Source organism: Stenella coeruleoalba, assembly GCF_951394435.1.
Source record: "Stenella coeruleoalba genome assembly, chromosome: 1".
NCBI classification, from domain to species: Eukaryota; Metazoa; Chordata; class Mammalia; order Artiodactyla; family Delphinidae; genus Stenella; species Stenella coeruleoalba.
This window is the reverse complement of record NC_137169.1, coordinates 56,698,749-56,713,429: the sequence shown is the minus strand read 5'-3', so window position 1 is coordinate 56,713,429 and position 14,681 is coordinate 56,698,749. Positions and strand designations below refer to the sequence as shown.

Sequence of the window (14,681 nt, the reverse complement as noted above, 5' to 3'; positions counted from 1 at the left end):
AGCCTCTCTGAATGCAGAAAAATACCAGGGAAGGCAACAGGGCATGGACACAAGGGAGTAGGACTTGAAACTTTGACTGGAAAGGGCCATTTACTAGTTGTATGACTTTTCTGTTTCCTTTTTTCATATGTAAAATAGAGAAATTAATAATAACACCATGATGAGTGAGTGTAACATTAAGATGTAGAACTCTAACACTAACTATTTTGCAATCACTCAGAAGAGTGGGTTTTTGTATCAGGTTTAATTAATGACCTCTACATCCAAGATTCACTATGAAAGGGACCTGAGGCTCCTTGCAGGATATTAGCCACTTGGTTTGCTCCTAAGTCTCTAGATTCAAATGAACATTAGTAGCTTAATAGTGTATTAATACAAAGCCAAAGCCTACTTGATCTCCAGTTGCATTCTTCTTGCAGCTGAGTACTTACTTGTAGCAGTCATGGACTTGGTCCAAAAAAGCTCTTTGCAAAGAAAGTACTAAAAGCAGTGTGATTTCCTTGGCCTACTTCTCTTCCATTCAAGCACACTAACTTGCCAACTCAACAGAAACCTGTTCCTTCCTATTCCAGTGAAACAGCAGAACATTTTGAACAGAAATATACAGCAGTAGGGTCTTCCTTTTCTTTCTCAAATTGAATGCTAGTGCATTTTAAACGCTTTCAGGATGAATCTTAAGTTGTTAGGGATTCTAAATTTTGTCTATGTATTTCTTGTTTGCCTTAACCTTAGGTTTCAGTTGATTTTTTATTCAGAGCTTTAGAGAGAAAAAAAATAAATTTATACAAAATATGGATTACAAGTCCCAGACAGGAGATTCTGAAGAAACCAGTGCTCTTCAGGTTTTGTATTTTCCCTCATCAGTAACGGGAAAAGAGCAAAGATGGTTTTTCACTGTAGTTTAGGTGGCGTATATGTGGACTTATTTCAATTCAGTTTTTACTGTGAGAAACACCATTCCTGAATATTCTGCTTATAAAAGCAATAAACATGATGTGTGTCTGGCTGATTATTTTACGCTCTTTAACAGTAGGAAAGACTGCTGCTAGCTATAAGATATTAACATCTATAAATTATTTTGCTTTTTTGGTTGGGTGAAGTGAGTTGATTTATCATCTGTTATGGCCAAGAATACAGTTCTAGGCCAAGTATACAATTAGACACAGTCCATTTTCAAGTGCAAAGAACATGGAGAAGGAATAAAAATACAAGCTTTGCAAATATATTTTTTATTCCAAATAAAGAGATCTAATTTAGGCCATAAGTGGGAGAGTCACAAATATCTATACCCTGCCAGCTCCATGAAAATTAAATTACTGAGTGATATTTGTATTTGGTAAATTCAACAGAGACCACGGCAACAAAAACTGATTCAGACTTCAATCTCTGAAATTGGATTTAGCAGAGTAAATTATTTGTCTGATTTCAGATTTATATGGTTTTTAATCTCTTTTTTGTCATTTTTTAAATCCTGAACACCAGCTTAGTGTTCATTTTGTTGTTATTGTTCTTTTTACATTTCTGATTAGTGACAAACTTTCTTAGCAATCAAGGCAGTATGATCTTCATGTAAAAAAGAAATATGAGGGGGCAGAGTGCCTGCAGAATCTTCTTGTGCTCACACCTGGTCACCTGATATTTTCCCTACAGAGATGTGCTGGCCTAAGGGCCATGTCATTTTGCAGAAGTTCTCCATGTCTGAAGTTTTGATGGCAAAACAACCCTCAACACTTCAGCGCTCCAGGCAGTGTCTCTTTGAGAGAATAACAATTTATTAATCTCAGTACCTAGACTGTTGATACAGGAAGGCCTTGGATATAATTCTCTCATTTCAAAGATGAAGCAGTTAAGACCCAGTAAAGAAAAGTGACTTACCCAGGCTTATCTAATTTGTGGCAGAGCTGGCTCCAAAGCAGGCCTCCTGTTCCTAGTCCAGAATTTTTTTCCCATACTGTTTGGCCTTGGCAGGCTGTAATCAATTTTCACTTTTAAAGATACAATTTTTTTTAACTTAGTTCCTCAAAAAAAGAACACATTCTCAGAGCTTTGTGGCTTTGTGTCATTATCAAGCGATCAATATCACTCTTGAAAAGAAATTCAATAAAATGCTTTATCGAAGTTTCAGCCTCTTCTTGCAGGGGTCTCTTAAAATCCATTGAACATACTAGTTTTGTAAGGCATATTAACTCGCTAATTCTTACTAACAAGATATGCAAAAGAGAAGGATAACAGAAGGTAAAGAAGGTAATGAAGTTCCCCCAAATCCAATAGGGCCAGGAGTCTTAGGAACTTGGTGACATATTTCCCATTTTACAGATTAGAGAGACTGAGTGATATTCCCAAGGATCTACTTGCATGGCAGAGCTAAGATCTCAACCTGAACCACTTTGATTACAAGCTCAAGCTCCTTGAGTCAAATATTTGTTTACAAGCTCAAGCTCCTTGAGTCAAATATTTGTAAGTCAAGTACAAAGACAGGGGGAGGGTGTTCTTTAAAAAGATCGAACTACGATTTACAAAAACTCCTTTTTAAGTCTCTGACAAAAAAATGTTCCCTATATTACTCCTCTGGTCCTCTGGCAATGTTCCCCGTGGACGAAGGTCAAGAACCTAAAAGACTCCTTTCAGTTATGTTGTTAATACATAAAGCAATGTTATTTAAACCTTTGGGTGCTTTTGTTAGTCAAAGATATCACTGATTTTCTCTCCTACATAGGGAAATGTACACAAGGTCATGGGAACCCTGGAAAAATATAAATTTTTCAGAGTAGCTCTATTCTTCTGGTGCCAGGGTTATTTTTGATTGGCCCCAGGAGGTCACCTTAGTCACATTTTAAGTTCATTTGTCATTCTCGGATTGCTCATCAGAAGAGACTAAGCATTAAACTCCAAATAGTAAGCTGTGTGCTATTGAGTATTCATTTTAGGAAACACACCTTTATCAAATTTTTATAAGATATGCAACAAATGGATAGCAGAAATGTTCCTGGAAAGATCAGTGCAAATCAAAATCTAGTTTAATTTTTTTTTAAATTCACTACTAATAATGACTCTTTAAAAATTAATAGTAATGACTCACAGTTATGTAGAGTTCAAGAGCTGACCAAATGTTTTCACATACATAAATCTCATTTAATTCTCACATGCAACCATTCAGTAAAATTCAAATATTAAGTGACCGTTAATCTATCCTGTGAATTGCGCTAGGCCCTGGAGATACAAAAATAAATAAGAAATAGCCCTGGCCTTCAAGGAATTCACCATTTTTATTATTATCATCTTATGTAACATAGTATGTAAGCAAAGCTTATAAGTTAGAATATACTTGCCCATTGAGTCCAGTTATATCCAGACTGAGACTGGAGTTGTTTGAAACCAAAATTTATTCTTGTCTTACTACATCAAACTTCTGCTTAGCTTCGGAGTTGAAATGTGAGGAAAGTGGCTGTGGATTTTTTAAAAAACAGTCTCCCTTAATATATTAGTTCTTAGTTTATGACTTCTATAAATCTGGGATTTTTAAAGGCAATGTGCACCCTTGTAATCTCTCTTGCTATTACACAATGCTTTGCATTTCCAAGGTTAAAAGGAAAAGTTTTCAGCATATGTTTGCTTAAACAGAAACAGAATCCAAGTTATCATGTTCATGTGTAATATTCAACTGAGCAATTCACAAGGTATAATTGCTAAACATGCAATTATATATTATCCTGGGACTCACAACTGAGACGAAGATTTGGGGAGAGTTTATGTGTGCAAAAGGAAGGTGATTAAAGGGTTAGACAAAGAGAAATTATGAAGAAAGGTTCAAGGAATTTGGCTTTAGGATGAGAGCTGAATAACATCTTGATAACAATCTTCATGTACATGAGGAGTTATTATACCAGCTGTGTTTTACCTCTAGGGATGGAAGAAAATGAACTCAAACTGCAGCCCTAGGGATTTAGGTTAGCTCTGAAAAGCTATTTGCTGATAGGTGAGATTGTCTTACTGGAAAAGGATACCAGGGGAAGTTGTGGAATCTCCCTTAAAAAACATAAAAAGATTTCTAATCTCTTTTTTTTTCTTACCTTTTGTATTTTATTATTATTTTTTTTTTACATCTTTATTGTAGTATAATTGCTTTACAATGGTGTGTTAGTTTCTGCTTTATAACAAAGTGAATCAGTTATACATATACATATGTTCCTATATCTCTTCCCTCTTGCGTCTCCCTCCCTCCCACCTTCCCTATCCCACCCCTCTACGTAGTCACAAAGCACCAAGCTGATCTCCCTGTGCTATGCGGCTGCTTCCCACTAGCTATCTATTTTACGTTTGGTAGTGTATACATGTCCATGCCACTCTCTCACTTTGTCCCAGTTTACCCTTCCCCCTCCCCATATCCTCAAGTCCATTCTCTAGTAGGTCTGTGTCTTTATTCCTGTGTAATCTCTTTTTATAGCTCAAATGTGACATGGCCCCAGGCAGAAAGGTGGACCAGATAGACAGAACCTCAAGGTTCCTTTCATCCTAATGACTCTATAACTATAATGATTTCAGCCACAAAAAACATCCTACCATGGCAAAAGCCCATTTGATGCTGAAGTTATAATACCTGAAGTTTCCCTTTTACTTTGCTAATAGTTCCATATAAACATTCCATATAGACAATAGCTTCAATTTATGGTTTTCCTCCAAATGTCAGCTAGAATCAATTTAGAGGTGTCTTGATCAATGTTTCTAAAGGTTAAAAGGCCAAATGTAGGAAAGTGCTAATATTTTGTAAACTGTTATCCCCCTCACTCATTGTTTCATTTTACTTCCAAACCATGGAGAACCCAGTAGAGATTATCATTATAAAGCTCTGAGATGATAATGTCCCCCTACGAGTATCCCCATAAGCTTTTTCTCACCAAATCAAGTTGATACTGGACTTCAGAGGTTGCTCAGAAGCAAACCAAGCACAGCAGAGGGATTGGAAGGTATGGGATATGGTGAACCTAAGACATCACTCCATTCAGTTCATATATTTATTTAACAACAAAGAAATAGGCTCAGGATTGTTAAAGAATTAGTGCAGCATCATACAGGTTAGCAAAACACAAAGCTGAGATTAGAATTCAAGTCTTTTGACTCCTTATACAGTGACTGTTTTATAAATCATATTTTTCATATTAAAAGAACCAAAGCAAAAATGAATTTAAAAATAATCATGTTTCCAAATATATCTAGATGCTAAAAGACTAGACAAACAACTTGAAATTCCTTTCTTGTGGAAACATCTGCCTTTTCTCTCCATGCTATGATAATGAAATCAGGAGGGAGGGATAGATTGGGAGTTTGGGATTGACATGTACACACTGCTATATTTAAAATAGATAACCAACAAAGACCTACTGTATAGCACAGGGAACTCTGCTTAATATTCTGTAATAACCTAAATGGGAAAAGAATTTGAAAAAGAATAGATACACGTATGTGTATAACTGAATCACTTTGCTGTACACCTGAAACTAATACAACATTCTTAATCAACTATACTCCAATATAAAATAAAAATTTTTTAAAATCAGGTATCTTCCTGCATGGACAGACATGTGTAACAGTTATTCCATTCATATGTGACTACCATATTCCATAAAATCCACATAAAATCCATGTCTTTTCTAATGGATTTGATAGATGCTCACTTGCCAATTTCCCCTAACTGTAAAGAGTAGGCTTTAGAGGCAGAAAAACAGGTTAATCTTGACTTTTCCAACTGCTAATATTTCTGTGGCCTTGGGCAAGTAACTTAACCTGTTTGCTTCCCCTTCTGCAAAATGAAGAATTACCTAGATTGACCAAGATATTATTATGTTAAGTGCTTAGCACAGGCCTGGCAAACACTAAGTGCTCAGTAAACTATAGGTGCTGCTGTTATTATTATTGTTACTATTATTATTATTCCCATATACTTCAACACTCAGAAAGTTACCCTGAGACATGATGAGAAATACAGCCTTTCCATTAGGCATACAGATATAAAAGAGCTCTTTCTTAGGAAAACAATCCCCCATCCCCCAAAGCCATGAAATCCATGTCTTCAGTGGCAAAAGTTCAGTTTAACTGACATTTTCTGCATTTCCTGAGGAGCCAGTATATGTCAGAGGCTCTACTGAGTGCTGTGGACATAAAAATGAGGGAAACAGTCATGCTCCTCAAGGGTTTCATGGTCCAGAGTTGAAAGAAACAAATAGACAGATAAATACAATACGACAGGTCAAAGAGAGCAGAAAGGGCAGTACATGCAGGATGAGAGGGTGGGGGAGAATGGGGAAGGGTGTTGGGTGGAATTTGGAAAGGCTTGTCAGAAATTTCCATCACTTCAGCTGAGTCTAAATTTTAAGCAACAAGGCAATGGAGGTTCATGATCCCTGAATAGTTTTTTTAAAACTAAAATTTTGTAGGCTAAACTAAAAGAGGTCACTGATCAAATCTGTCCCTTATCTGTTTCATCTTAAGTCAGTTTGACAGAAAGGATTACAAAATATTAGCATCTGAGTGAGAGAGAGCTATTTCAGCACCACGCCTGGCACATCAGTAACTGTTTGCTGGGTAAATCTTTTTCAGTGAATCTGCAATTTGCTGGAGGTAATTATCAATATAAGCAGGTCATTTTATTATCATCTTATGTTTACTAACACAACTCCTCAAAGATAATTATGCAGGTAATGTTCTCAACTCCTCACTTCAGCTTCCATGTGGATTCTTATTCTTAACTTGACAAAAGTCAGACACTTTAAATAAAGGGGGTCATTATCAAAATCCTCAGGGTTTCTATTGACCGGACGATAACCTAATTATATGGCTCACATTTGCTTGGATGTGAGCTAGGATTCTTAATGTCCGCTAATTTTTAAATATGCACTGGTAAAAACATCTTACTTGTAATATAACCCACAGGTCAGCATTATAAATAAGTTCTGAGACCTGTGGATATGTAGGAAAAATCACCTATCACTCATCTAAATAACCTCAGAGGAGATGATTAGATGTTTAAACGGTTAAATGCTCAAGATGACATAGCTCACAAATCGTATCAATATGTAAGGTCGAATTGAATCTCTCCCCACAGGGCACTAGCCCCCTAGACCCTCATTTTAGTAGCTCCGCACACAATGCATAATATTTTTCATAATGTATACTGCATTAACATATAGGCAGGGTCACAGCAGCAATGAGCTAAAAAGATTACATGGCAAGGTAAATTCCAAGCAACATTCCTTTGAAATAACTTTCCTAAGATTATTTGAAAACACATCATGAATAAACATATTTTGACTCTTTGCTTTAAAATGATAAGTAAAATGGGAAACAATTTACCTGATTAAACATATTGAAATATCTATATTTTGTTAGAATAAAAATACACTAAAAAACCCCAATCACGACTTGATAATATTGATAATAGTTATGCAGCACTTGATGCTTTGAGCCATAGAGTATCCATGTGAAGTATTATTATATTGTCAAAGAGGCTGACTTCATAGTGAAAATGCACTTTTAGCAAACAAGCTATGGGACTTGTTCCCTTGGCAGAGAAATTTCCAAGTCAGCACCGACTCTTCTTCCATTCAGGACCAGTTGTTACTAAGTGCTGTTAGTTCTAGCCCCTTTGCTCTTGGTGAATTTATCTCCTCTCCATTTCAGGCAGGCAGCTTATCAGTTTGTGACTCTCATATTCTCATACCTAGAATAGTGCCTGACAGATAGTAGGTGCTCAATAAATACTTTAAAACAAATGAATGAATTCCTATATCGCCACATTATCCTATTTCCTCAAACCCCTCCTCCCACTTGTCTCTGAAAACTCCTAATTGGCGCCATGAGCCAGATTTTCTATTCTCTCACGTACCCTACACACGGTTGCTTAACCAATTACACTCAAGCACAGATTTAATGGTTTTACTCCCCAGATTAAAGCATTTAAATGTCTCCTTATTATTATAAACTCCTCACCCTGGCGTTTAAAATCTGTCACTAACAGCCCTAATCAAACTTTGACCAGATCCCAGCCTTCAGTTTCAAAATAAGATCGTCTGTATCATTCCTGTCACCCCTCAGACTATCTTGCCTATTTGACTGCGTTCATGCAGGTCCCTTGGCCCACATGGCTGCACCCACCATCTTTATCTGCTGAAATGTCACCAGTCCTTCAGTATTTATGTGAAATGCTACTTCATTCCAGATGCACTGATCAGATACTATCATTTCATCTTATACACCTATCTTATTCTGCCTAGTAATACAGTTATATGTGGATCCATGTCTTATTCCCAGTATTCTAAGTTCTCTAAGTCCAACGACTGTATCTTATTGATACATAGCTTTTATCCTAAAGCATACAGTAAATGGTCAATACATATCTGCTAAGATGAAGGGAATCCAAAAGATAGGTCATAGGATCAAAAAATACTACCTCATTGAACATATGGTGGGGAAAGAAGAGGATGAATGTAGAGTTTCAAAAATTGAGGTTTGAATCTTGGCCCTGCCTTTACAAGATGAGTAGCTCAGGCAAGCTTTTTTATTTTTCCTTTTAACCAGACGGAAGCCGTCTCCTCATCTATAAAATGATGACAATTACTTTATCAACCTCACAGAGTTGTCTGCCAGACAAAGTGAAAAATGGAAGGGATGTTTTGTAAACTTCAAATGTTATAAAGATTCAGCAGTTTTCCAATTGTATGCCATGTAACTTGTTGGCTCAAAAGAAATGGAAGCTACCTGGTAATTGTGAGTCCTTTCCTGCCACTCCTGGTGGAGAAGGAGGACTGGGTATGCATAAGAACAGAAATGGAGAACATTCTCCTTCTGCCAGCAGTCCAATTGGCCAGCAGAGGAAAAAATCAGTATTTGGACACATATTTTTAACATTAATGCTCAGCTAGGTCACTAACTTGCTATGTTACAGCATGTAGAAATAAATTATTTTGAGGCTTAGAGTTTATCATATTTTTAATGTATTAAGCTGACAAAGCAACTTAAAAAAAAACATTGCCAAGGGGTTTCTTTTTCCTCCTCTGCTTCCTCTTGTGTATTTTCTTTTTGCTAAATTCATTTTAAAAAAAATACAACGATAAGAGTCTGTCATTTTCCTTGGAAAATACTGTAGCTCTACTCTGTGCTCATATCATGGTTTTGGGGCGCTTATTTAGAGCTCGACACAAAAGACTGTGTATAGTGTAGAAACCAGGAGGAAAGGGTGCTGGTAACTAGGCAGGGTGGTTAGACCAGTCCTGCCCCCAGGGAAAGACATTTCCCAGGCCACTTTCTGCTTCAGATATCCCCGATGGTAAGAGACAAGCCGGATGCAGGTTATGATATCTGAGTAACCTGGACGAATGTGGCTCACTGAGATATAATCTGATTTCAGAAGGGTTTATCCAACTCACATTCCTTGTCTGAGGCTTTCCCACATTTCTGGATAGCTGTTGACATTTTAATAATTTTTTTAAGTGCAGCGAAGGAGACAAAGTCTGTCCATTATCTGAGAAAATATAACAGCTACGTCTTTGGAGTGAGGACTGGGTTCTGAATCAGTGTTTTTCTGTTCCTTCATTTCATTTTTGTGCGGGTTTACTAGACACTCTGGACTGGTTTGAAACCTCTCAATGACGTCAATGGGGCAGAGAAATTGGAGCAGCAGAGACAGCTGCAATGCAGCAAGTCTACTGAGGTTTTATTCTTTTCTCCCAGGGTGACATCTGAGACAGATATTATCAATCAAACCGTCCTGGCTCAGCACCAAATCAAAGGCACTTTATCATTCAAAGCAGTAAAAGCTGCAATTAGATGATCTGCTCAGCTTTTTCCCTAGGAATATCTTGTTCACGACAATTAATAATGCAATTAAACCTAAATTAAACAAGAAAATGCGTACTAAAATATTTAATTTAAATATGGGAGTTCTTTCCTTTAATGGTTCAATTATCAAATTATTAAAGATCACTCTCTACATATATTTTGTATAAAAAATTCAAAACAAAGTATTACCTCTTTTGAAAATACTAATAAAAGCCAAATGATAAACTTTAGCTTGTTTCCAAGAAATGTCCAAATGTCCAGGAAAAAAATATAGGTACATAAATAGCAAAGCGTTACTATCATTTAGAAAACAACAAACAACAACAACAAAAACCCAGGAAGGAAACCAGTGCTCTGCGAATTAACATTTCTTTCAAAAACATTCAAAATAAAACCAAAAGGAAGAAAACCGAGCCAACTGCTTTTTTGTTTGTTAAACACAACGTATTATTTACTGACATTTCAAGCGTCTCTTCTTGGGAATTGTCTTCCTTGCCTGAGTATAAAATAGCATATTGAAATCTGAAAAAATACAGCACTTAATCTAATTATATAGTTTTAAAGTAAAGGTCTTCATTCATTCTGTCTGTCTGTCTCTCTCTCTTTTTAAAGAAGAAAACTTTAAACTACTAAGGACACCCAAGGCTAATCTTAGCAAATCTAACTAATAAACATCCTTAGAACAGATTTTTTTTTTTCAAAGTTGCCTAGAAGAGCTAGGCATAGAACATGCTCACCAGAAGGAAGAATACAAAACTGACTGCTATCCCGTCTCTCCTTGCTTTCTGGAGTGTTTGTTGGAAAAAAAATGCTGGTGAAAAAAATAAGTGCCAAGTGGACTAGAGAGAAAACTCGGGGTAAAAATCAAGGAGAAAATACCAATGTCAGTCTCAAGGTGATGTAGCCAAACTGAATGGGATTCAAAGCCATTTAGTCTAGAAAGGCAAACTGGCCAAATACAAGAAATACAGAAAACAATATTCTTCAGCAACTGTCTTTTATCCAGGAAGCATCATCAACTCACTCAACGTTATCACACTAGGTAATATTATATATGATGTATATTTCTCTATCTTAGTAACAGATTTCAAAACTAGGAAAGGCCATGATGCAGGAGACTTACTATTTTAATGAGGAATAAAAAAGAGGACATGTGTTAAGTCAGCACTATGAGTTTAGTTTAGCTAGAATAACAAATATCTTGCCAATCAGTCATGTTTACCCAAGTGTAGGGTACCAGAAGTTCTCTTTATTATTTAGATTTAAATAATAAGTTCCTTTTTTCCACCCTCTTTCATCCATTTAGCTGTGAAATAGACAATAAATCATAGCTAACACTATGAAATACCTTGTACATTATTTACAAAGCTTCCTAACTGATCCGGCCCTAAAGTTTCTCCCACCACGAGATCCATCATTCCTTTATCCATTCCTTTCAGTCAGCATAATGGTAATAACATGGGCACTGAGGCCTGTGGATGTGGGTTTATATCCTAGCTCCATCTAGATACGGGTCCTTGAATAACTCAATCTGTAAAATAATAATGAAATGAAATGACACATGAATAAACATTTGTAGGCATTCTAAATGTGATAGCTATTATTTTTAGATGTTTGTTTAAAATGTGTATTATTGTGCTTCAGTGCCAAGTACTGTGCTATGCAGTCAAAACACACACACACACAGAAGATAACACAAAATGCACAGGGTAAACCAAGCTAGCTACCTGAGAATCATTCTTACCTTCCCATCTCATCACCACTACCACTACCAACAAAAGCAGAGTAGGGCCCTTTCACAGCTGTCGGAAATGTCTTATCAGCCACAATGTGCCAAACCTTGCCAATGTCATAAACAAGCAAGTAATAGAAGTTCCAGAATCAGATTCAGATTTAAAATCTACACATTCTGAGTGTCCGCAGTTCTTCTAAGGAATGTGTAGCCTACCATTTCAATCCAGAAACCGCAGGGATGCCAGAAGTGACAGCCCACGTCAGCCCACGCAGGAAGTTAATCATTTATTGACAACTACCGTTGTCCAAATGACCTGAGCATCCTGGATCATTTACTCATTCATTTAGCAAATGTTGATTGACAACTGTGTCATCCTAGACACTGCAAATTCAATGGTGAACAAACAGGTTAGTTTCCTTTTATTGAGCATCTGCTGTGGTATGCTTCTTTCCTTCTAATACATTTTGATGTGTAAGCAGCCCATGACGGAGGGCCCTTTTTGTCACTGGCGAGATCTCACCCTCACGCCATCCTACCGGGTCTTCTTCTCCATGTAATTTCTAGTTCTGTGTGCAGTTCCTACCCTCCACTGTAACCCGTGTTCTAATACAAAGCGTAGTCTCACCGTCTCTTGCCAGATCAAGGAGAAAAGGATTTCTTTAAACAGGCAGAGCAGGCACCTAGATAGTCTGGCATTGGCCATTCACTATTGGATGGTATTTTGATATTAAAAAATATGTACTTGGTGAGTTTCCCTGGTAAGGTTGGCAAACACTAATGAATAATTGACTTGGAATTAATCAAAGCAGTAAAGAATGAAAGTGAATTTTTTTCTGACAGGTGACTGAAAGGCAGAAACTAAGTATTGAGCATAAATGCTTCATTTTCCAAACTTAATTATAAGGTCCTTGAGGGTCTTTCCCTTATTTACATCAGTTTCAGCACACAGTATATCTCATATAGTACCTCCTTGTCCACAGTATTATTACCATAAAAATTTGTGGACTGTTGCTTTTGGAAGCAATTAAAATATTTTCAGTTGAAAGTACCAAATATGTTTAAGTAAACTTGGAAACAAATGCTATTTTTCTGTTAATAAAGGCCACAAAGGAATTTAAATATATTCACTAAATAAAATTTAAATATGTATAAATTTATAAATAATAAATTAAAAATTAAAAGCACTGTCATTAGCAATCAAGAAATCAATACTTATACAAATTGTCTTTATTATGTGGTATAAAGAGTAAGAGTTTTAGAATCATACAGACTAGAGTTTGTGTCCAAATTCTGTTCATCATGTGCTCCATGAAAATGGGAAAATTAATACTAAGTCTCAATTTTTAATAAAGGGATGATAGCTTATCCAGTAGTTTATTATGAAGAATAAATGAGTATGTATAAAGTATCCTAAACTGGCACAGAGTAAATATTTAATATTTTTAAGTGATATACTGTATTTTTTTTTCCATTTTGAGTTTTTTTGGGGGCACAGGGAAAACTGTTACATGGAAATTTCAGAATATGTCACTATAATGAGTTTTTTCAAATAATATATAAGAGAATAAGAGATGCATAGATAATCTCTTTCTTTTACTGTATTTAAAAAAATTAATTGTAGGCATTGTGAGACTTTATAGTATTTTAAAGTCTGAATTATAATTTCAAGACTTGTCCTTTGTATCACAGAAAGTGATTTTTAACTATATGACTAAATTTTTTGGGTTTTCACAGCAACATAATGCCTACTGACGCTTGTGACAACTCTTCCAAAGCTCTGTTTACTGAACCATCATGGCACCCCACCTTTAAGAAAGACATTCCTGTCGCTTACTCAGAAATTAACACCAAAGGCCTACACTAAATATCCTTGAACAGGTTTCCTAAAATGACACAGAGCCTGAATATTTATTATCTGGCTTCAATATGCTATGGACACAAGCCAAAATTTGACTTATTCCTGTCTGCAGTTTATGATACTTCTCAATGACAAAAAGATCTCCCAGGGCTTTAACACTCTGCTGCTACAGAGTGAATTTTGTTTTAAAATAAAATTCTCCTTTGGGTCAAGTATTCAAAAGGAGGTAAGAAGATCAAAGACCAAGGCTTGTCCGAGGCTTGTTTCTCCAAAATCACTTGAACTCATGGAGGTGCATAAGTCCCAAGTCACAGAATTACAACTCAAACATACACACACACACATACACACATGCAGTCTTTTAACAAATATTTATTGAGCATTTACTGTGCAAATTATTGTGCAATTACTGTGCAAATTATTACTGAGCAAATATTTATTGAGCATTTACTGTGTGCTAGACACTGTTCTGCACATGTAAGATATATTCATTAACCAAACAGACAAAATACCCTGCCCTTATGGAGTTCACATCCCAGCTTGGGGTATGGGGTGAGATGGGAGAAATGGGGAAAGAAACTGTAACAATACACATAAGCCACAGTGTAGACTTTATCTTTCCCTGGACAAGTCATGCCCATATCTATTATCATTCCTTTGCATTTTCTTTGCTTTCTACCTGGAATGCCTCCTTTGCCATCCTGCTAGACCAAGGTCAAATATCACCTCCTCTGTGAAGACTATGCTAGCTCTCCTTGGGGCCTCATGGGGCTTTATTATAGCTCTTCTATGGCACTTCTCAGATTGTCTTCTAATTGACATGTGTCTGTATCTCTCAGTGGCAGACAAGTTCCTCCAAGGCAGGAACCTAGCAAAGACTAATTCTTAGTAAGTGTTGTATCACCAGGGCCACCCAGTACAGAGCATAATCAAGTAGCACCCTCAATGAATATTCAGTTAAAGACTGAATGCAGTTTTATTCTATAATAAAGAAAAGAAAGATTAATTGTGAGGTTAGCTATGACTAGGATGTTTCCTTGCACACAATCCACACCAAAGTTTGGCTAATACACAACTTTAAGAAAGATTATGCTTGAAATTGAACTATTTCATGTGAAATATAACGGCATTGTTTAACTAACAGCTGATTCAGCAGGCATGGTAATTCAAAAGCAAACTTTTAGTTAGTTGATACAAATAGCCTTGATAGAAATACTAATTTTATGGCTTGCTTATCTTTTTTTTTGATTCTCTCTT

The 14,681-nt window shown here is 36.3% G+C and overlaps 1 protein-coding gene across 2 annotated transcripts in view; it reads right to left on the bottom strand.

Moving 5' to 3' along the window:
• Window positions 1-14,681, bottom strand: part of PDE4B (phosphodiesterase 4B) — a gene marked incomplete at its 5' end in the record, with an annotated part of 592,264 nt that overhangs the window by 193,029 nt on the left and 384,554 nt on the right. The window lies entirely within an intron of this gene.